The sequence below is a fragment of the Lathamus discolor genome, chromosome 1 (genome assembly GCF_037157495.1).
Source record: "Lathamus discolor isolate bLatDis1 chromosome 1, bLatDis1.hap1, whole genome shotgun sequence".
Taxonomy (NCBI): Eukaryota; Metazoa; Chordata; class Aves; order Psittaciformes; family Psittacidae; genus Lathamus; species Lathamus discolor.
This window is the reverse complement of record NC_088884.1, coordinates 98,081,887-98,104,295: the sequence shown is the minus strand read 5'-3', so window position 1 is coordinate 98,104,295 and position 22,409 is coordinate 98,081,887. Positions and strand designations below refer to the sequence as shown.

General features: G+C 39.7%; 1 long non-coding RNA gene across 1 annotated transcript in view; it reads left to right on the top strand.

The window, feature by feature from the left end:
• Positions 1 to 22,080, top strand: part of LOC136018292 (uncharacterized) — a 33,749-nt gene extending 11,669 nt beyond the window's left edge. Inside the window, exons 3-5 of the long non-coding RNA XR_010614341.1 lie at positions 18,841 to 18,923; positions 20,828 to 20,947; positions 22,019 to 22,080. This is a non-coding gene — a long non-coding RNA (uncharacterized LOC136018292). The remainder of the gene's footprint in view (positions 1 to 18,840; positions 18,924 to 20,827; positions 20,948 to 22,018) is intronic.
• Positions 22,081 to 22,409: the final 329 nt, after the last annotated feature.

Genomic DNA, 22,409 nt, shown 5'->3' with positions numbered 1-22,409 from the left:
CCCAGGCCCCTGTGCTAGCACCAGCTTTCTACAGGAGCTCGGCCTCCTGCTCAGTGCTCTAGAGAGCGCTGCCTCTGCCTGCACCAGCACAGCTGGAAGCACAGCTTCTTTTTCACACTGCAGCCTCCATAGACCGGATTTCAGCTCTTAGCTGCTTGTATTCAATTTACAGGAAAATGCCACGATTTATTCTTTGCCACTTAATTTGCTCATAAGTGAAATAAACTCTGCTTTGTCTGCAGGCAGTTTGCCTGTGCATCCTGTGTTTAGTTCTTTCACAAGCCTTTTAGCCTGGTGAACTTGCTTGATTATATTTTAAAATGCACTGAATCACAGCTGCTTATTCCTAGCCTGTATAGCAGTCAGACACAGCAGTATTAGAGGAAATCATAGAAGTGTTACTGCAAGTACTGGGAGGCAGGGGCAATCACAGCCCTGTGTGCCCTTTTGATTACTTGGAGCACTGCATTTCTTCCTTCCTAACAGTAGCAAAGAGTAATCGCTACCTCTGTTAACTATGCTAACTGAAATCCTGTATACATATTAAACTTGGATTGCCCGATTCCTTTAAAGTGCTATTTAGGTAACAACAGTGAATATGTAAATAGACTCCTTGCTCAGTACTGCTGCTTCCTCACAGGGTCATAGCTGCTTACCTGAGGGATAAAACCCAAGTTTATATGTATTTGTATTTTTTAACTGTTTTGATACTCTGTGAAGCCAGCACAGCTAAGAATGTACTAGGCTGCCTTTTCTGAAACCTCAGCTGAATTGCTAACAAGGTTCCACTATGATAACTTTTATTCCTGCAAAGGGCAGAAACAGGAAGAAGTGAATTTGACTTGTGACACCTGGTCTTGGTGAAAAGATAAGCTCACACTTCAGATTTGTCTGTTCCACTTCTATCTGTCCCTTCCATTTGTTTTAACTCAGTTGTTGTGTCTTACCTTGTATATAAAACTCATTTTGGTGTATGCTATTGGCACGAAGTGTTCGGACTTGACTGAACTATAGGCCAGAAAAGTGTTAAAGATGCAACAACGAATTTAATGCTACATAGTGACTTCAGCACTGTCATATTTTGTTTTTAAAATCACCTTCTGCCATTACTTGCTTGGGCGTCCTCAGAAGTTTGCTCCTAACAAAATATCTACTCATCAAAAATGTGTTCTTGAAAGTATTTTGGGAGTCACTGAAGGGCAATGAAGGAAGGGTTAACTTTTTAGATGTCTTTGAAAATAATTTTTCAGATGATAGACACATTAAAATCAAAATGCATTCATCTTTGTGCATCACAACTATTGCTTCTGAAAATAAAAATGATTAAGTCACCAAAATTAATCACTGCTAGACTGACTTGCCTGATAATTTAACTAGAGCACAGCCATTGAGGTATGGGTTAAGTAAGTGGGTTTCCAGAGTAATGTTTTTTATTATGTCTTTGTCAGTCAGGGCAATTTATTCTGGAATTGTTGTCAGAGGAGAGAGCATGAATAGGGTCACCCTAGAGTATGAAGCAGTCACTCATATCTATCAATCATGGATCTAAGCACATTTAAACTTGCTTGAGAAGTTCATTCTCCTGGTCAGGATTTATCTGATTCTTTATGCAAAAGCACTTTAAATACCAAATTCTATATAGAGCTCCATCCTGCACCTGATCAATCTTTCATGCTCTCCCGTAGCTGCTGTGCTGCTGTTTCAAAGAGATTGCTCTGAAGATGGCTTGGGCTGTGCAGAAGAGCCCAGGAAGGGGGTCTTGAAGGAAATGGAAGTAATTTGCCATTACTGGTATTTGGTAAAAAATGGAGAAGGAGGGATTTGGGTGCATGGGGAAAACAGGAGAACATACAGAAAACAGGAAACATAGCAGAGAAACAAATGCTTCTTTTGTATCCTGTCCCGAAACCTCAATGAGAAAACTTGGGGAGTTATGGTGTCAGAGATGAGTTGTTGCTGCTCTCCCTCACAGCTGACTTGACTTTGTCAGCCTCCTTTGCTTCAGTTTATGAGGCTGCTGATGCTGAAAGATAGTTTTAATAATGCTGACTGGGATGTCACCTTGGGCTTCAGTAGGCACAGTAGGCATGGCCAGCACTTGTGATGGTGGTAACAGTCTTCCTCCAGGTATACAAGGGGGTTTAAATCCCCTTAGGAGCTTCTGCAGTGGACAAAGCTAATTGTGTCACTGCTTTTTGTATGGTTGCAGTTGTGTCCTGCAATGATTCCTATCCCCAGAAAGACTGACCCGCAGTGTTTTCTGCTGCTGATGGTTTTCTTCCCTTCTGCTCCACTGTTGAGCATCATTTGAGCAGTTGGATGAAGAGGGGACATGCCACCCTTACACAGGGTACACACTGAGTGCAAGGGACTGGAGGTGGAGCCATCTCTTTATCTTTGAACATTTAAGGTCCATTCCTTTAATGGAAAACTGTCTTTCACTGCTGCCTTCTCCTAATAGCCTCTTGTTGCTGCTTCAGGGCTCTGGCAGAGATGTATAAACGATGTGGCGTGGTGATGTGGCGTGATGCCTATGATGCCATTGTAAGCTATAGATTGCCACACGGAGGGTTCGGACTGCAATGGCCCTTATGTCAGGACAGAGCGTGACATTTTCCATTTGTGAGCCAGCACTCCCTTCTGAAGTGACTGCTCTTTCAAGCGCAAGACAAAGTGTAATAACTTTGTTTGGAGCTACATGTAACTACGGCTGGCTGCACAATTACCAATATTTTATTTAGTGGGAGGGGAGGACGCAAGCAGGGGAGTAAATGAAGTAACAGCTTGCTTTTAATATATTTGGACTATTTGGGTATCCTTGTGCCATTAATATTTTATTATTTATTAGGTAGATTATTTCAAAGGGGATTTGTTTCTGTCTTACCCCACTGGCCCTAGCAGTGTGTGGTCCCTGTTTCCAAGGTGAGGAAGGTCAGCAGCACTGCTGAGTGATGTGGTAATAAATGAGAGGGGAAGAAGATGAACTGCCCGGTCCTGCCCAATCAGCTCCATCCTTTAGTTGCAGATTGACTCTAGGACATGCAAGGGCTGCCAAGTAGTTAACCTGCTGAAACAAAGAGTGCAGCTGCAATGAATGAACTGTCCTTTGGTGAAAACATCTTAATGCTTCCTTAATTACACCCCTGTAGGGTATACACATCTTAATAGCCAGCAGTGTCCACATGGAGACAGCAATTCAGACTTAACTCTTGCAAAGTTGCAGAGAGAATGGATAAATAACACTTTTATTGTAGTTCTTGAAAAGTCATAAGGGAGAAGAAACTGAAGTGGATTGGAGAACTGGGGTCTAAAGTGTTTGATGTTATTCTATTGCATTTCCTTTCTGCCCCCATTGAAATAGTGATGTATGGGATAAAATTACCTCCTTACTGAACAGATTCTCATAGATTGTCTATTTGAATAGGAAAGTTTTACAATTCCAGCATAGCAGCACTAGAAAATTGCCTTTTGTGAGCAATACTATTCCAGTGTAATCACATGAAGAGGCAAATACAGCTAGATTTATTAAAATCACTGATTCTTGGCTATGCTAGTGTCTGTTTCCCCTTCAGGTGACACTGAACGTAGCTAACCAAATTGTCCGCTGAAACGGACATTGTAAGGAGAGGCTGATCACTGAGGTATGTATACTGTTGTGTTTTTTTGGTTTGTTCTATATCTTGTTATAATTAATAATCAACAATCCTGTCACATATTCAAATATGGGAAATGGAATAATTTTTGTCTGTTTTTAAAACTTGAAACTGTGTTTGAAAGTATTTCACGTTGTAAATTATTAAAAATATATGCTATTGCATGAATCTGTCAAGAGTTTGCCTTGAAGTCTGTGGGACGCCTTCTGACAGCTGGCTAAGTGACTTTTAAACAGAGAACCACCTGTTTTCTTGAATGTCTGGCAGTTACACATTAGGCTTAACATTTAGGGGTATCTGAGCCTATAATTAGGCAGCATGTTGAGGATCTCTGGTTTTGTAATGCTTTTATGAAAGCAGAAGTGATTTAACCTGGAAGCAAGAGGATGTGAAGTTACTGGAACCTAACAGCAAGGCAGATTTTCTGCTTGGACACTCTGCAGGCTGTTTATTTTTGTCCTATGCCTTGGGACCTGTGTACTCTTTAGTTTCTCTTGCTTGAGGTGCTGCAATACTGGCTGGCTCTTTGTTCGGTCTTTTGAATGCTGCCTTCAATGACATGGGACCTAGAAGTCTGGATGCCTTGGGGCTTGAGAGTTTGTTGTTATCTCACCTCTCATTTTTCCTAATTCTCTCTTGGATTCCCAGGTGGATCAGTGAAAAATTGACTTTTTGTTGAAGAAACTGAAAAGCCAAAGGGCTTGGAGATGTTTTTGGATCAAATGTTGTCTTTGGGAACTCTTCCATTTCAGAAATGTTTTTGTTTTCAACTGTTTATGCTTCAGTGCATTTTGAAATGAAATGTTTCTAAGCATTTGGATGATGTGAAAATGAAAAGTTTTTTAAATGCAAACCACATTTTCAGCTGTAATGACTCACCACATTTGGTGTTAAAATAATTAATAGTCTCTGTTGCCTTAAGCCTGCACTTGTCAGGAGCACAATAAACATGGTTCAGACATTGCCCATAATGTGCCCTAGTGTCTTCTGCGCAGCCTTATTGAAGGGTCCGGCCGGGGACTACACATGGCCTTCCAGAAACCTTGCTGGAAAACTAAATCTGTAGTCTGATCAGCTTCAGGCAAGATCCTTTTGCTCTGAGCAACTTTATTCATTATAGGTAGATGCCAGATTTTTTAACCAAACCCTTTTTAAAACAAATCATTAGTTCCCCTCCTTTGCTAAAAATAATATAGGCATGCCTCCTGCCTGAGTCAGCAGAGTTTTGACCTCAAAAGACAAAAAAAACCTAGGAACTATGTGAGTATTTCTAGGGACTTTGATGGAAGATATGAGCTTACTGGGGGGAATATAAGACCTGAACAGAAGCAGCGTATATGATGCAGCAGTCAGTATCTCTGCTGATATCCCCTGAGAATGAAGAAAAGAAGCTCTTCAGGAAGAAGTAATGAAGATCAGTTGAGACCAGAGCAATGAAATATATAATCCAGACTCTCCGGGATTTCTGAGGATAGGAATGTGGCTTGAGATTTGGCTCATTTCCGGAAAAAGACAGTGAGAATAGATAGGAACAAAGTTTGCATCGGGCTGCAAGGGGCATGCCAGGCTACCTGCTGGTAACGTCTCTAGAGCTTTCCCAGAGGAAAGCTGTTGGTGTCAAAAACTTAATATCTTTTTCTCTGATCTTCAAATGAAAACTTCAGGCAAATGCAGTCAGCAAATGGTAATCACTGCTGAACTGCAAATGAGATTGGAGTGACTCTGAGTGGGCTTTGTAAATTATATCACTAAAACTAAGAGCTGCAGTAAACCCTTTGAATTTAATCTGAACATTGGCTGTCATGAGTGGGTGAAAGATTTTAGGACATCTGAGCTTTAATTCTTTTAGTTTTGGTGGTAGAGTTTTTTTGGGAAATGAGAGAGAGGGAATAAGATGCTTCCATCACAACAACATAAAACATCAGCCTTTGGTAGGCTATTCAGAAGAGCTGACACATTAAAATGAATGTAATATCAATATGATTATCAAGGCATATAAACCTCAAAACAGTGCAAGCTCACTTTTTCCTTTTGACTCATTATTTGTACAAATCTGCACTGCCATTCTGCAGTGCTTACTACAGAAATACCGGTTTCCCCTGTAGTGCTGGCTTGCATCATTTTGCATGCTAATGCAATATTCTATTTCTAACTTGACGGTAATAGATTAGCGAATACGAGGCCATGGTTCCTCTGCTAATGTGATTGCAGCCATGCAGAAAATGTGAGGTTTGTCTTAAACAGGCCAGCTTCTGAGCATTCTCCTCATATAAAATTCAATTTAAATAATTTCTAATTTAAGTGTCTACTTTATTTTCTTCCTTTCAGCTTTGATGCACTTTTTTATTTTTCAGGAAAACTTGATGTTTACTGTTAGTGGAGGAGGGTGGGTGTTACTGCTGTTTGCCTTTGTCAGCTAATTATTTCAACCTTTGTCATCCTCTCCTTGAAGGGGAGGTGTATTTTAATTATTGCATGAAAGATTTATCTTGATTAGAACAGAAGAGCTTCAGTGCCTTTTCCAGAGAGGGAATGGAGACTTTTACATTTGGCCTTGGCTCCTCATCTTTCTGGCACATCTGTACAGATGATAGTGAACTATACTGTAACTCCCCTTGTTTCCAAACACCGAGTCGTAGGTGACATTGTAAAACTCATGCATAGTCTGCTGGGCTCAGAGAGTGTAACAGGGAAATTGAAGTGATTTTATTTTTTGTTAAAAAATGAAAAAAGGGGGAAGAAGGCACTTGTAAGGCCTTCTAAGAGATAAAGTAGGCTGTTTTAATGATGTAATCAAACCAAGTCTACACAACTCTTTAACTGCCACAGCATGGGATGTACATAGCGTGTTAATAGTGCCTCTCTCTGGTCCTTAATCTCTGGATGTTAAAAGCTGTGTGCCTGACTTTCCTTGCCTGGTGGCCAGTACCAAAGTGTTCACATGAGCAAGTCCTACCTGGTGCTTACCTCAGGAAAAAGACAGGAACAAAGGGAGGGTTTGGAGATGCCTAAAGGTGGGATATGGCCACAGCACAATGTGTGCCCCACTGGTGAGTTGGGGCGGCTTTGAACTGGGTTGGGTGTGCAGGACATCCCTAGCACTGTGTGCTGCTGGACAAGTGACCCCTGCTGTCCTGCTTCCTCCCATGGTTGGGGATCTGATTGATCAAGTGGCCCCATGCCAGTGCAGTGCTGTCAGGGAGGTGGTCCTAGCCCAGGAGCAACATCTACCATGGTTACTAATTGTTTCTACACTACTGTCATGGTTTAAGCTCAGCTGTAAATCAGAACCACGCAGATTACTCCCCCCTTTTCCTCCCCACCCCCTGCTCCCGGAGGGATGGGGAGGAGAATCAAAAGAATGTAACTCCCACAGGTTGAGATAAGAACAGCCCAGTAACTAAGGTATAACACAAACCACTGCTGCTACCGCCAATAATAATAATGATAAGGGAAATGACGAGGGAAGCGAATACAATACCACCCGCCGATACCCAGCCTGACCCCTGAACTAGCCCTTCCGGGAAACTCTCAGTTACATCCTGGACACGATGTGCTGTGGTATGGAATGCCTCTTTGGTTAGTTTGGGTCAGGTGTCCTGTCTCTGCTTCCTCCCAGCTTCCCCTCCTCCCTGGCAGAGCACGAGGCTCAGAAAGTCCTTGGTCAGACCAAACATTTGAGCAGTAACCAAAAACATCGGTGTTATCAGCGCTGTTCCCAGGCCGAAAGTCAAAACCACAGCACTGCACCAGCTACTAAGAAGGAGAAAAATGGCTGCTACTGCTGAACCCAGGACAACCTCCTAGTCCAGAGATACTATGTAACAAGCTCTAATGTCTTTGGGTTGTTTTGTCAGAATAGGAAGGAAATAGATTGGGTGCTATTGAAATTTGGGATAGGTTGGGGAGATGTCAAGGGGAGAATAGCACTTCTGAAGAATCTAAACTTTTCAGGCAGAGACTGGGCAACGCGTTTAAGTCAGTCATTTCGGGTCCAGCTCTCTCCCCACTAAAACCTCATAGTTTTTAGACTTTGCATTTTTATGGTTAATTTTTTTCATCAAGGATTGCTGATGTTGAGGTGAAAAAAATTATGTGTATATCAGTTTGCTTTGGGCTAATCTCAGGATGAGATACAATAACTTAGGATCTGAGAAATGACTACTCAATTCTATCTTTCAGTTCTTTTATGTATTATAAGCAGATTCACTTCACTCATAAAATATCCTCGTACACTTTTGAAAGACGATTCTCTATTTCTATTATCCACAGTGCTTTGATATCTATGTGTCAAAGAAATCCAGAAAAAAAAAATCAACTTACAGCTGAGAGCAAGTGTGAAACAGTTTAGCAGAAAAAGAGATTTTTTTTTTTTTTATTAAGATATAAATAAGAATATGGATTATATTTGAAGCTAGTTCTTATTTATTCAGCACCTACAGCTATGGTTATGTTTTACAGAATAATGTAAAACTTATCCCTTTGTTTTATAGAGCAGTTTCTCTTTGCCTCTGTAGACATCAGTGATTGGAGTGAATAACATTAATTTAATCCTGTCCCTTTTTGCATTCATGACAGCTTCTCCACTGACTATGGTGAAGCCAGAATCTGTCTAATATGTTTTAACTTGGGTGTCAGACAGAATTTAAACCTGGGTAAAGCTGTTTCTTGCCAGTGTTCTCATTTTATTTTTACTTATCTGTGGTTCTCCAGTGTGTAATAGGATGTTTATCCAGACTTCTAGGTGCCAGCAGGAGTGTTGCATGAAACAAGAGCTATTTGATCATAGAATCATAGAATAGTTAGGGTTGGAAAGGACCTCAAGATCATCTAGTTCCAATCCCCTGCCATAGGCAGGGACACCTCACACTAAACCATCCTACACAAGGCTTCATCCAACCTGGCCTTGAACACTGCCAGGGATGGAGCACTCACAACCTCTCTGGGCAACCCATTCCAGTGCCTCACCACCCTAACAGGAAAGAATTTCCTCCTTATATCCAATCTAAACTTCCCCTGTTTAAGTTTTAACCCGTTACCCCTTGTCCTGTCACTACAGTCCCTAATGAAGAGTCCCTCCCCAGCATCCCTATAGGCCCCCTTCAGATACTGGAAGGCTGCTATGAGGTCTCCACCTTTCCTCCCTTAAGAGGTATCCTGCCCTATACAAAACATGGCAAGGAAGTTGTCCTTGTGTATGTCAAACTCTAGTCCTGGTGGGACTCAATAAAACCCTGGGGATAAAGCCCTGCTAAGGGTCTGCTCCCCAGCCACTGACTCTGGGCCCCTGGGAAAGCAGCCTGTGGTTTCTCTCATTCCCATCTGGTCTGAGCTGATGGGGTCTGGCTCAAGCCAGACCAAACCTGCCCTCAGACCATGGTCTAGGGTACAGCTGGACTAATCAAATCAGAAAAGGAAGACACAGCTAGATGATTTATTGCTATATACTCTTTTTAATGAGTTAGGTAGAATCCTAGAATCGATGAGGGTAGGAAAAAAACTTTAGGATCATCAAATCCAACCTTTACCCCAGCAGTGCCAAGGCCACCACTAAACCATGTCACTGAGGACCTCATTTACACATGTTTTGAACGCTTCCAGGGATGGTGATTCCACCACTTCCCTGGGCAGCTTTTCCAATGCCTGCGTATCTTTTCAGTGGAGAAATTTTTCCTGATATTGTCTAAGCCTCCCCTGGCATGGCAGGGAATGGTATTGCCATCCCAAGAGCTATGTTAAGTAATGCTTTATTTTCTCATATCTATTATCTCCTTCAACAAGTTTCTTTAATAGTGTGGATTTTTAACATTAGACTTTTAACTGGGGACTTATACTGACAAACTGTTATTGTAAACTAGCATTTGAATGCTGAATGCTGTAGTTTTAAAGTATTGTAATAATATTACTAATTGTAATTGGAATTTCAGTACTAGAATTTTTCAGAATGAGTTTTTTACACAATTTCTTTTCCAGGTTACCCATAGCAATGCATTGCCATGGTCAGTCCAGTGGTAATTACTACTTCTTTCCCATTTTTCCTCACTTCTAAAGCTACCTCTGAGTGTGGCCGAGTAGTCTTTCTGGTCCAGAGAATACTATAAAGAACTACAGCTAAACAACTGATGAGCTGTGTGGTTTTCTCAGCTATTTGAGTTGTCTCTCTTTCACATGATTTAAAACAGAAAAACACTTTTTTTTTTTGTCTCTCCAATACTGTATAAAGATATAAAGGGTGCTTTTGTTGTTGTTGTTGTTATTTTTCCCTCCAGAATTTTCAATTTGAGATTTTTATTTTCAGAGTGCTATTTTTACAGCTTTGCTGTAAAAAAGTTTGGAAAGTTAAAAATGTAATTGGCAGAGAAGAAAGGGGACAGAAACTAAGTATTGTTCTTGCTCTTTTTCTAAGGGAAATAAAGGAAATGTTAAGGTTTTTTAGTTGTTGTTTTTTCTTACATTTCTAACCACCTTTAGTGTTTCATAACTTCTTCAACTTTGTAGGTATCACACGATGGAAAAGTTAATTTGATTTTTCTTCTGGATAGCTGGGTATCTCCTTCAATATTGAATGGATTTTAAAAAGCTAGAGTGAAAGCTGAACAAACAAAATATGCATCTTTAAAATACATGGCATCATTCAGTTGCATTCCACATCCTGAGAAAGCAGGAGTAGTATAAAGATGTCATATCTATTTCTAGAACATGCTGGTCTTTAGGAACCAGTTAAAGATGAAAATTTCCTTTTGAAATAACATAAGGGAAGCTTCTTTAAAAACACCCTGCCAGAAAACAGATTTTAATGACCCATGGAAAAATAGCAGTTTAAAAATTGTCTGGTTTTGTTGTGGTTTGTTCTGTGATAAAACTCTGACCCACCCAAGTGAGCAATATCTTGCAGCTGCTGCTGTTGGCTAGAAGGGTTACAAGGGCATGTGGTTCTGTATCTAAGATTCACCCAAAAACCTGGTGTTTCTTTTTTTTGCTTCAGCTGCTGCCAGTTTTCTGAAGCTGCCCCCAAAAAGAGGTAAAAAAGAAGCTATCAGTCCTGAGGCTTATATCCACAGCCTTGACCCATGGCCAGTTGACATGCAGCCTAATCAGTCTATGAAGGAATATGCTTTGCTGCGTGAGCTTGCAGTCAGCCTTAACAATGATGTGGACAAAGTGGATTTTTGTTATCAGTTTTGGTACAGAATCATGTACCATCTGAATGTGCTTGCATGCTTACTAGGGTGCGCCCAAAAGCTAGCAGGGCTTCAGCATCCTACCAAAAAGAGAACGGTTGTGTTGATTAGAAATCTCAACAGTGTGTTCCTGTGGTCTAGGAAAGGAATTTAAATGTGAGGCATCTTTGTTACTAAAATATTTCCAATTTCTAAAACACTAGAGATTTTGAGAATCAAAATGAAGCTTCCCAGAGTGCTTATAGGCATAAAGTCTCATATCTTGTCTCTCAGATGGAGAAGTGGATTGAAGTTTGGCTTGAAATGTTAATATCACAACTGAGAAAGCTGCTATATCATTCTGCCTGACTCCAGAGGGAAAAGACCAATCACTTTAGAGTTAAGATGCATGAGTGAGAAAGTGCACATGGGCCAAGAATGATTGACGTTGAGATGTATTTTATTTTTGCTCTACTGGATGATACCTGAGAAGCTCCCTGGGTTTAGAATAAATAAGGGTCACTGAAGAACACTTCTCAAGGATGCTGCTGCCACATAATCTATGGGTATGATAACGAATTTCTATACTCTGGAGAATGGGATGCTGTATTTAAACTGTTTAAACCGTGAACTGGTTTATACAACAACAGCTTCCTTTTAGCTAGCAGCAGTATAAAATGTGTTTAGTGAGACTCGCTGGAAAGAGTAGGCTAAACATTTAGTTTTAAGAAAACTAAAACCAGCAGTCCTCTAGTTTCCACAAGCACCTACCACATAATTTAGGCAATTGAATCTGTCATTCCAGATCCTAATCTGATAATGCAGTGGGAATCCTGCACCCATAAATGCTATGCATCCAAGCTATGGTTTGGAGAGTCTGGGTTTATTGTTATGTTCAATAAAACATGTCAGAATGGATTTCTTTTCAGGAGATGATATATAAACGCTAAGTCTGGGTTTTGTAGCTATTTCATGAAATATAGTTGTTCAAAAGTATCTTAAAAAGTTAATGCAGTTAAGACTTTGCTCAGCCAGGTTGTGGCACCTCCAAAAATAAATGCAGTTTCAATAGAGTGACATCTTTCATAAAAGCAGAATCCGTCTTTCTTGAAATTCAGTTTTTGAAATGAGAGCTGACAATTGCTTGGACTGTCAAAAGTATCTTGGCCAGTTTAGTTTGAGGACAGTCGCTGTGTGACTTTTCCTTTTTAGGTTGCAGAAGGCAAAAGGTCACAGGGAGGACAGTATTTCTCTCCTATATCAGAACTTGCATTAGCTCTCATTAGGAAATTCTCTTTGTATTCGCATCTCAGCTTTGGCAATGCCAGCTGTAGGCTGTGTAATGTATCTGTACAGGGGCTACAGGGAAGAGAAATGAAAGATAATGGTGTTGAAGCCCAGAAAAGTCACCCAGTGCAAGAGTATTATCTGTCTGAATCTGGTAATTCTATATCTGAATAGTATTTTGGGCCTCAGTTGTACTGGTAACTGTACAGCAGGTTCCTATTCAGACATCAAATGAAAATCAGAGCTTTTACCTGACTTTGTTTGGTTGACTTGAGTCACTCTCTTAGGTGAATGCTTATTACTTTTCCACCATGTTTTTTCTAAGAATTTTTTTCCCTCTCCTCCACCCCCCCTTTTTTTTTAACTGGAAATAGTGCCATTTAGAGGTGTTCATCATCACATTAAAGACACTTTAGCTGTTGTGCTAAAGTGGTTTTTGAAAAATCTGTGCTCCCAAAGCCTAATTTTTCCCATGTGTTAGTACAGTCACTTGAACCTCAAAATTCTGCAACTCTGGGAAAACTTCCTGCTTGTAAGAAGACGACAGTATCAAAAGTTGTATTTGTGGTTGTTTTTCAGCTCCTTCACTGGTAGTTCCAGAAGAATCTCCTATGACTTTCTAGAAAGAGCAAGTTTTTGGAAGGTTTTAATATTAACCTCTACAAAGTATGCTACTTACGGGATGCTGTATTCGGTTTCTATCATAATTTGGTTTCTATATTGATATTTAAGAATTTATTTTCAAAATTATGTGCCTGTAAAGGACTGAATAAGGCTGCAAAACCAAGAGAAAATATCTCACTTTTTTTTAGCATATATAAAAGTACAAATTAAGGGATTCCCTTAGTATTCATGGTGTTCGCTTCTTCACTGCCAACACAGAAGTATCAAAATGCATAGATTCTCTTTCATGCCTGGATTTCTGATCCTGCTGAGAAGCTATTGTATTGCTTGTGCATCAGACAAACATGCACATGTGCATCCCAGGAGACTAGGAAGAAAGGGTTTGTGGGTTGTCTTAGCACTCCTAAAGCTGTTAACCCCCCTCACAGCATCACCTTGTAGATACCACCGTCAGCAGAGGAGGTGGCCAGCTTTTTAGCAGCTATTAACTTCATAGCTTGAAATAACCCCAAATTGCATTTGAATGGTTTGAAATAATATTTCTTAGTGTTTTTTTATAGATTGAGCTCTTTGGAAAAAACATCATTGAGCAAGCGTGCAAAAGCATTTCTAAGATGAACACTGCTGGTCCTCATCTTACTAGGGCAAAACCCACAGCACCTGAAGTACTATCACAGTGTTGACTAGAAGGTACCTGAAGTGCTGTCTGATAGCACCTGAAGTGCTATCACAGTGTTGTGATAAATATTAGCACTGCTTATGAATTTTAATTTTTGTACATTTCTGAAAAGCAATTATTTTTAGGAGGAGGAGGTGTAATTCCATGCCGAAAGTCTGTAGTAAATCTCTATACTTTTCTCAGTTTTGGCACATTAGAGCTTTTTACATATACAAAGAATGGTTCGGGTTTTTTTCTTTTCTTTTCTTTTCTTTTCCAAATGCCAGGGTGGAAGTAATTTATGCCAGTTGTAAATCAAGCATAAACAATGTGTGGAGTTAGATCTACAGTTCTGCAACTGGAGAGTGGACAGGCTACAAATAGCCATATCGAGACCAATTGCTTTTGTGTAACATCCTTTGTTTGCTGGGCATTGTGTGACAGTGATATATTCAATGTGCTCTTTGCCTGGTATTTGAAGCATGGAACTCCCTGGAAATGGATTTTCTTTTCTGAGATGACAACCAATTTATAGTAATTAATGTGATAAGTACAGCAGCTATAGCAGTCTCTAATTCCTTACTCTTAGAGCTAGAAATGATTAGAGATAGGTATATCTTAAACCACTACATCTCCTGAGAAAAAGCCCTTTAAAATGTTTCATTGCTATAGCAGGACTGGCAAAGACAGTGATCAAAGGAATTTTCCTTTGCTGGAGGGAATTATTCACGCTGGACTGAATGGAAAGAGTAAATGCAGGCTCATTTTAAAGATACAAATGCAATTTTGACTCTAGGTAGTGAAAAAAGTTTTGTGGGTTGATCCAAGAGTGCCTTGGCCCAGGAAGAATGGTGTCTACAGGTTCTGTCTAGTGTGGATGAGCTTACTGCAAATGTCAACCGAGGATTAGGAAAACGGAGAAGAACATGTTTGGGAAGTGATGCTGTTAGTAGTGCTTCTGCTGGGGAGGGTTTAATGTTTTTCATTATGAGATATAAGACTGGAACAGGAAGCATTGCAAGTGTGCAATGAAACATGTTCTTAACTAAATGCATAATTTGGGAATATATGTGCTATGGTTATTTAAGTGCTTTCAAAATTTGCAAACAATTTTTTTCTCTATTAAATAAATCATCACTGAATTAATGACTGAAATTAAGTTCTAGAACCTTTGTTTAATTTAAATTAATTTATTTTGAAAGAAAAGTCCTAAACTGACCACAACTGAGGTACTTTGTTGGGTACACTTGACTTAACCATCTACAACCCAAGTGTATTTATATGTCTAATCCGGATGACAAGCTAATAGTGCTCTTTACATTTTACAGCCTTTGCTGAGACAGCCATGAAGGCTGTTGGAAGGCAGTTTGACTGTTTACTGGTATGGATATTTCCCCCTAGAGATTAGCCTGGGGTCGTTATCTGACAGATGAGATTAGCAGATTAATTTTTGATTGCCAAATGAAGGACTAAAGCAGATCTAAACCAAATATTCAGCAATTTTGTGTAGTTTAAAAAGAGGCCATGATTTTACTAATTGAAAAGAGATTAGATCCTGAAAAGTACTGTGCAGCCAACCTGTTTTATTATCCTTCTCAGTAAACACAACATTTACTCTGTCACAAAATCGCTAATAATTTAGTGTGTATAGACTTGTGGATAGTAAAGCTTTGTGTTGTTCTGGGTTGACCCATCTGCCTGATTTAAAGACCATTGTGAAAGAGCTCTGAGAAGAATCCCAACATCTTTCACCACAAAGGTGAAAGCTTTGATGTGAGCGCTGAAGTTAAATCCTGCTGCAAGGACAGAATTAGATAGCTAATTTCTTTGTGAGTTTGGCTTGGAATAAAGTAAAGATTATATTGAACATGACTCTAACAAGTGTTTATGGATGTTATATATCTCTCTTCCTCTTCTTTCTTTATTTAAATAGATGGTATTTGCACAATCTGAACGTGCTTCTGAGGAAAATCAACAAGATGTGTGGCGCTTCCTGCATGTTTTAAACTCAGTTTCTTGTCAACTCTGTGGGGAGCTTGTCTGTTTTTCCCCAGGTATGTGCTAGATCTTTGAGGAATTCTATTCCAAATACTAAGACAAATCTCCTATCAGATCCACTTGCAAGACTGGTGTTCTAGCATTTAGCAAGTCCCGTATCTCCTGTATTCTGCCTGCTTTCAGGCAGGCTGCTGGCTTTTTTCGTTGTGGAGCCAGAGTGGAGATCAGCCTTTGGCTACTGAAAAGCTGTGTGGCTGCTGTCCCGTGTCTACAGTGATGTGTCTGTGCCTCCCTGGTGACTCTGGGAGGGGAGAAGTGGATGATGCTCCAAAAGAGTAGCTTCCCTCACCACCTGAGTTTCTTGTGAAACTCTGTTCTGCCTCAGTAAGTTCTTTATCTTGTGTTTGCAGGTATATTCCCATGCATTTCCTGGCTGTGTTGGGCCTTTTCTTGCTTAGCTTTAGCCAATATTTTGGAATGAGATATATCAACGTTTTATATCCTAGAAGCAAATATTATTTTATTTTTTTTTAAATCTCCCTAATTCCTATTTAATTACAATTTTTTAAAAACACTTAGGATAGAGTGGTGTATGCTCCTCATTGCTCCCGGGTGAAAGGAGCCCAGATATTTCTAGCATGATGATGTTTGCATGAAAAGTTATGAATCTGCTGTTTTCACTCATGTGGAGTAATAGTTTTGCAGAAATCAGCTGGATTGTTATTGAAGCAAAATAGCGCTCAGCATGAGGAAGGCTGGTAGGAGAAGGCAATGCACAGCTCAAAGCTTTAGCAAGGTCTTGTAATAAGCAGATTGTTTGTCTCCTTGTCCTAAATGGAGGCATCTGCACTGTGGGAGAACACAGGAGCATCCTTGATTGAAAAATGATGCCGTGTGCTGATGTGTGTGCCAACAAGCTCTGAGGACACATTTGACATGGTGTGCCTATTCTGTGAAGCAGCAATGAAGCAGTTAAGATAGATGGGAATCATGCAGCTAAAAATCCTGCATGTAGTTTGAAAACTCATCCAAGGTACTTACAGACCATTTTTATTGCTGTCCCTCAGGATTTGTGCACAGCTTCTGGAAAACACAGTGTATGCTGCTGATAGAGATACGTCTCCTTTTTCTGCCATCCAAATGCCAAACAAAGAGGAATGGAAACTAAATGGAAGCAGAGTGCTTTTGTTCATGAACTGAGACGTTTATGGCTATTTGTAAAATGCTGAGGAACTTGGTCTGCTGCTGAGAAGCAAAGATAACAAGTAAAACCTGTCACTGGCTGGGTATTTTAGGGTCAGCTTCAGTCGCAGGGTGCATCATTCCTTGGGTGCCCAATGCAGTGAGCAGGTCCTTGCCTAAACAACAGGCCTGAGCTGCTCTTAAAAACAGTTTGACTTGAAGGAGCTGAGCATTACTTTGGCTGTTGAAATGACTCTCTGCTGAATGATAAATAATGAGTCCAGTTTCACTGTGACAGAGCATCTGGCCCTGTGGTTTGTAAAACAAGGGCTGTGTATTTTCGGAATTAGTTAATTGTGAATAATTATACAGAAACTGGGAGTTACTTCACTGCAGAAAGACTTTGGTATATTTGAAAAAAATTCTCAGCTTCTAAACCCAGAATTTATTTAGTTTTAATTCAACCAAACAAAAACTCTTGAGAATTGATTTGTTCTGAACAAGAGACTATGTCTTCTTTCTTTGAATACTATCCACAGAAGACCTTTTCAAAGACTCTAGTCATTACCTTTGTATCTAAGATGGGGAGTTCAGGTGGCACTCCATGCTGACACTTTTCTCTACACAGGGATCTACCTCATGCTAGCCGTTGGTATAAGCACATTTGGGATTTGTTTTTGTGTTCTTTCAGAACAGTCACAGTCATTATTTGCGGGATATATCAGAGAATGGTCTTTTGTTGTGCTGCATAATTTGTAAGTAACTAATTGTAATAAAGGGTGGTCCTAGAGCTTGTCCGGCATTACCTGTAGTTACGAGACTCCAACGCGTACATGTGGGTTTTCTTTGCCTTTTGGTTTGTTTGGTTTGGTTTTTTGTGTTGTTTTTTGTTTGTTTGTTTGTTTGGTTGGTTGGTTGGTTTTGGTTTTTTTGTTGTTGTTTTTTTGTGTGTGTGTGTTCATATGGGCACATTGGATATACTGGACTGAATCCATCTAGTCACGCTGTAACCAGAGCTGCACCCACAGTATTGCAGTACATTGTAATTCTAAGACTAATGAATTACTGAATGCCTTTTAAATCTGTGTAGTGCCTTTTATAATCAAGTACGCACAATGTTCTTGTACCTCTGGTTTTCTGATATGAATAAATATTTGGAGAAAGAAGTTCAGCTTTTTACTAGCTGGAAAAATCAAAGAAGCTTCCAGATACTTATGTCAGATAATTTTTTTTCTTCCCTCTGTTTCAGCAAGAAAGTAAAAGTAATCAAAGTATCTATAAGCACATTACCATAATGTCTTGAATGCTAGCATAAGTCTAACTGTGGGCTCCAAAAGCAATCATTTTGTATGGGGCAATACTTTCTGCATTGCTAGATATGTGCTCTTTGGCTATTTGCTATTCTTAAAAAATGTAAGATCATCTTTAAGTCTCATTGGGACAGGCCAGGGGAGGCTGGCTAGAAGGGCATGAATTTAATGTTAATAGAGGCACTTCTAATGTTAACATCCTTTTTAAAACATCAACAATAAATGTTGGAATAAGGTTTTCCTGGAAGGTTTATAATGGTAAGTTAAAGGTGTGTCATTTTCTGCTGTTGTGATCTGGTCTCACTAACCGGGCAGGACTGTTTTAACACTCCACATCATATCTGAGTTACAGCCACAGCTACAGCACTCTGGACTGCCTGGGAATCTTTCATTGCTACCTTTCGCCACATCCATTTGCTGTTTCACAGTTGCGACGAAAGAGACCAATGAACAGAGAGAAAATGAAAGAGGCTGTTGTATTAGAACACATTACTGTTCCCAAAATATATTGGACAATAAAATTGGTTGCTTGTTTTCATTACAAAGACACTATGGTTTATATTATATTATACAAATGAGACCATTCTTTTAACAATGAATGTAATGAGGATGAGGTACTGAAAACCTTAGTTTGTTCATCTGACAGTGTCAGTATTGAAATTTTATATCCTTTTTCTAATAGCATTTTTATTAAATGGAAGTTTGCATTTAAAGCAGAAAGATTTCTCTAATTTCAATCTGCTAATCAAAAATGACACATCAATAGGAGTTTTACAGATGTTATATTGCTGGGCAGAGGAGGGCTACTTGCAGTGTAGCTTGAATTACTTTAGTAATGTGACATTTCTACATTATGGTGGATATAAAAATAATTTTCCTAAATTAAGGGATGAAATCTAGAGGGTAGAAATCAATTTTTCTCTTTTAAAGATGTTTAACTGTTTAAGGTGATGCTTATTTTTCCACAGATGGCTAAGAAGATGTGAGAAGAAAATTCGGTTACCAAGTGGGAAGTGTTGGGAAACAAAGAAAAATATCAGGATGGTTTGTGGTATGTGTAGCACTCAACTGGCTGTGGTCATTAAGAGCATGATGTTAGACTAATGTTTGGAGATTATTGTTTTGGGCATATCATCCTTTGCTTTGTTTTTGTGATGTGATGGAGTACAACTTATGTGGGAAACGGTATTAAAGATTCTCAAACTGTTTGCATTGCTGCTTTCCATATGGATAGACGGAGTAGGATTTTGTTATTTTAACTGATTTTCACCAGTAAAATATTTACTGTTTGATGACTGATGCATCTACCACATGTTGATGTCTGAACAATTTTAACTTCTCTTTTCACTGCACTTGGCCCAAGTAATGAAAGGGGTATTATCACGTCAGAATTTTTTATACCAATGAGTACATACTTAAAATCAAATAGGTGTATGCATAGGTTTCTGATAAGGAAAATGTGCATTCTGTTGGAAAGTTAAATGCATGAGATCTTGTTTTAAGAAAAATAACATGATGGCTTAATTCTCCATTCCAGAAGAGCTTTCAGATATCCTCTCCGCTCCAGTTACTCAGGATGCAGACCATACACAGTTATTATGGGGAGCTCTAACAACCAACAAAACCTTTATCTAAACCTCCATATGGCACATCACTGAAGTACCTAGAAATGTGCACTTTTGTCTTTGGTCATTTCATACAGAAAATACAATTAGACTTGGCTGTCAAACAGATGAAATCTGTCATACTTCTCCTGTAGGAGCTGAACTTGGTCCAGACCAATAAATACAAAAAATACCTATAAAATTGCAAGCAGAGCCTGTGGTTTCAGTGCATGGGGGCTAAGAATCTGTGGAGTCTGGCAGGTGTCACTTTTTGGCTGAGCAGCCTGTTTCTGTGATCAGTACTGTTTCCCTAGTCCCCTACACTAAAAGCCACTGCAATAAAGCAGCAGATGGCTTTGCCACACTTTCCCTCAAAGGGCAGTTTCCTGCAGAAAATGGAGCTCTGTCGCTTTCTTAGGAACAACCTGAAAGTCAAGATTCATACAAATTGTCTTACTAAAATAACCTTACAAAGTGGTTTCTTTTTATTGTTCCTTCTTGTATTTTCATACTTTTAATATGGCCAACCTGTTTTAGACATGTCAAGAGAATCAAAAACCACAACTCAATCAGAAGGTTTGTAATGTCTTGTTTTCTTGTTCCTGAGATATCAGGGAATAGCCCATATCTCACAGACCTGTTTGTTAGTTGTAATCCTTTAGCTGATGCTAGACAGGCTTAATGGCCTCAAACGAGGAGTCATGGTTAACTACGTGCCATCAGCTTTGTCTTAGGTTATGTGGAGGGTTTGGGCAGTGTGGAGTTCTGCGGGTTCCTGGTTGTTGAATCCCCTCTTGCAAGGATGAGGGCAACAGATGCCCTTTACAGACAGAAAAGCTGAAGAATAAAGCAATTTTGCAGACTAATGATCACCAGTGGTGGGACAGACAGTATATGATTCTTTTCTTTCAGATGATTTCTAACAAAATGCCTTTACATGTGTGTGTGACGATTTTATTTTCAAAAGGGTGCAGCCCTTCGGTTACTGAATTTCTCAGTGCAGGAGTTCCTGCATTATAGCGTCTGCCAAGGGGGTTTGAGGGATTGCCCATATTTTTCTTTACACATTTTTGTATTTTGTACTGTAAACCTAACAAGTAGGTGGAATTAACTGATCTTCACTGGTGTAATGACTACGTGTCATGACTGTGTCATGACTATATGTCATCTCGATCATGATTTACGAGGATGAAATCCATTTGGTAAATTGATCCTTTCGGATGACATATGTCAACATAGCATTAAATGCCCTTTTTTATTTTTTTTTTAATGTCCTGTTCTATAAAAATGCTATATGACAGTTAACAGCTACTTGAGTTTGTTGGTCTGTCTTCTGCTTCCATCCCTCCAGTCATTCTGCTATTGCAGACAGTTCAGGAATTGTGCTGGCTGGTCCCCACACATTCATAACTGTGTGTCATTCATTAATTGCGTGGAGCCCTGACTCTATCTGAAAGAACAGCACTAGTTGGTAAGTCACTTAAAGATCACATAAAAATGTATTTGCTCTACATCTGCCAAATACACTTGACACTGTTCCTCATTATGGCTGCCAGAGCCTGTCGTGTCTATGTTACACCACTATGGTGACACATAGGCCCTCTTGGTCATTATAAGAAGGAGTGTGTTAATGGCCTGTGTTAACAGGCTTGGGACCATGTTATTTGCAGCCTGCTGGTAATCACAAGGTTGTGCTTGTGCCTTTGTGCATGAGAAGTGTCTTCAGGAGGTAGAGAGCATTGGACCTTTGTATGGTGCTGGGAGAGCGTGTTCGTAGTGCTGCCTCAGGTTTAGCTTACTTTTTGCGTTTTGGTCACTCGAATGAACAGCTGCCCATATTTTTAACTCTAGGGCTCAATCTGGTAGGATGTGTTTTTAAAGAATTGCTTTTTAGAGGCTTTCTCAAGCACCAGCTTCACAGCTTATTTTTGAGTAGGCGAGTGCCTGGACTACAGGAAAGAGCTGCTACCGGTAGGGTCAAAAGGGGAACACTGGCAGTGGAGTGGATGGAGGGACATGAAGTTGCTGTTGCTGTCCTAATTCCAGGTATCAAGAACAGAGGTTTCCCGGGAAGATAGTAGGAGGTGAAGCATGATTTCTCTCTATAGGTGGTATGTATACTCAGTGGAAATAAAGCTTAAATTTCCAGGTGCTGTTAAGGTTTTCCTAAAACTGTATTCAACAATACGATGAGGGGAGAGAGGGTGTGAATCACATTTAAGAGAGCTTCTTGCATCTCAATTTCCTTTTCTAGCATTGTGGTTTTGTTCATGGTTATGATAGCACAGTCTTGACTTGTCATCATCTTCACTTGCAACGCTTCTATTCAGTATGAGATGTGTCACTTTGACAGGAGGCCATTCAGGACATTAATAGTGCACCAAGGAGTCTAGGATTAATCTAGAAAGACATATAGAATCCATTTAAGTGCAGTGCATCTCAGATACTATCATGGTAAAAGTCAAACAATAGCAGGATGCTCTAAGGGGGTTATACATGCAGGTGTAGCTAATTCGTAGGCTTTGTCTTGTACTTTTTTCAGCTTCCAGTAGTTTGTGCTGAAACTGAAAGACAGCTCCTGGCAATTATTTGAAATTCTTGCTACTGCACGAAAGAACTTCAGCAAAACGGAGGGTATGGAGAACAGTTCAACAGTAGATTGAAAACAGGGTAAATGTAAGTGTATGACTGTCATTGACCACCTAGGGCACTGAGTCCTGTACCAAGAATCTTAAGCAGCAATATAATAAACAATAAAATGTCCCTAGAAGTCTTTCTTTGATAAGCTGATAAGTGTGCTTTGCATTCTGCTTGAAGAGTGGTTTCTGTGAGGTTTGTTTGTTTGTGGTTTTCCCCTTCCCACTCTACCCCGCCTTTTTTTCTTTTTCTTTTTTTTTTCCTCTCCCCATTTTTCTCCTCCTTTTTTATTTTTT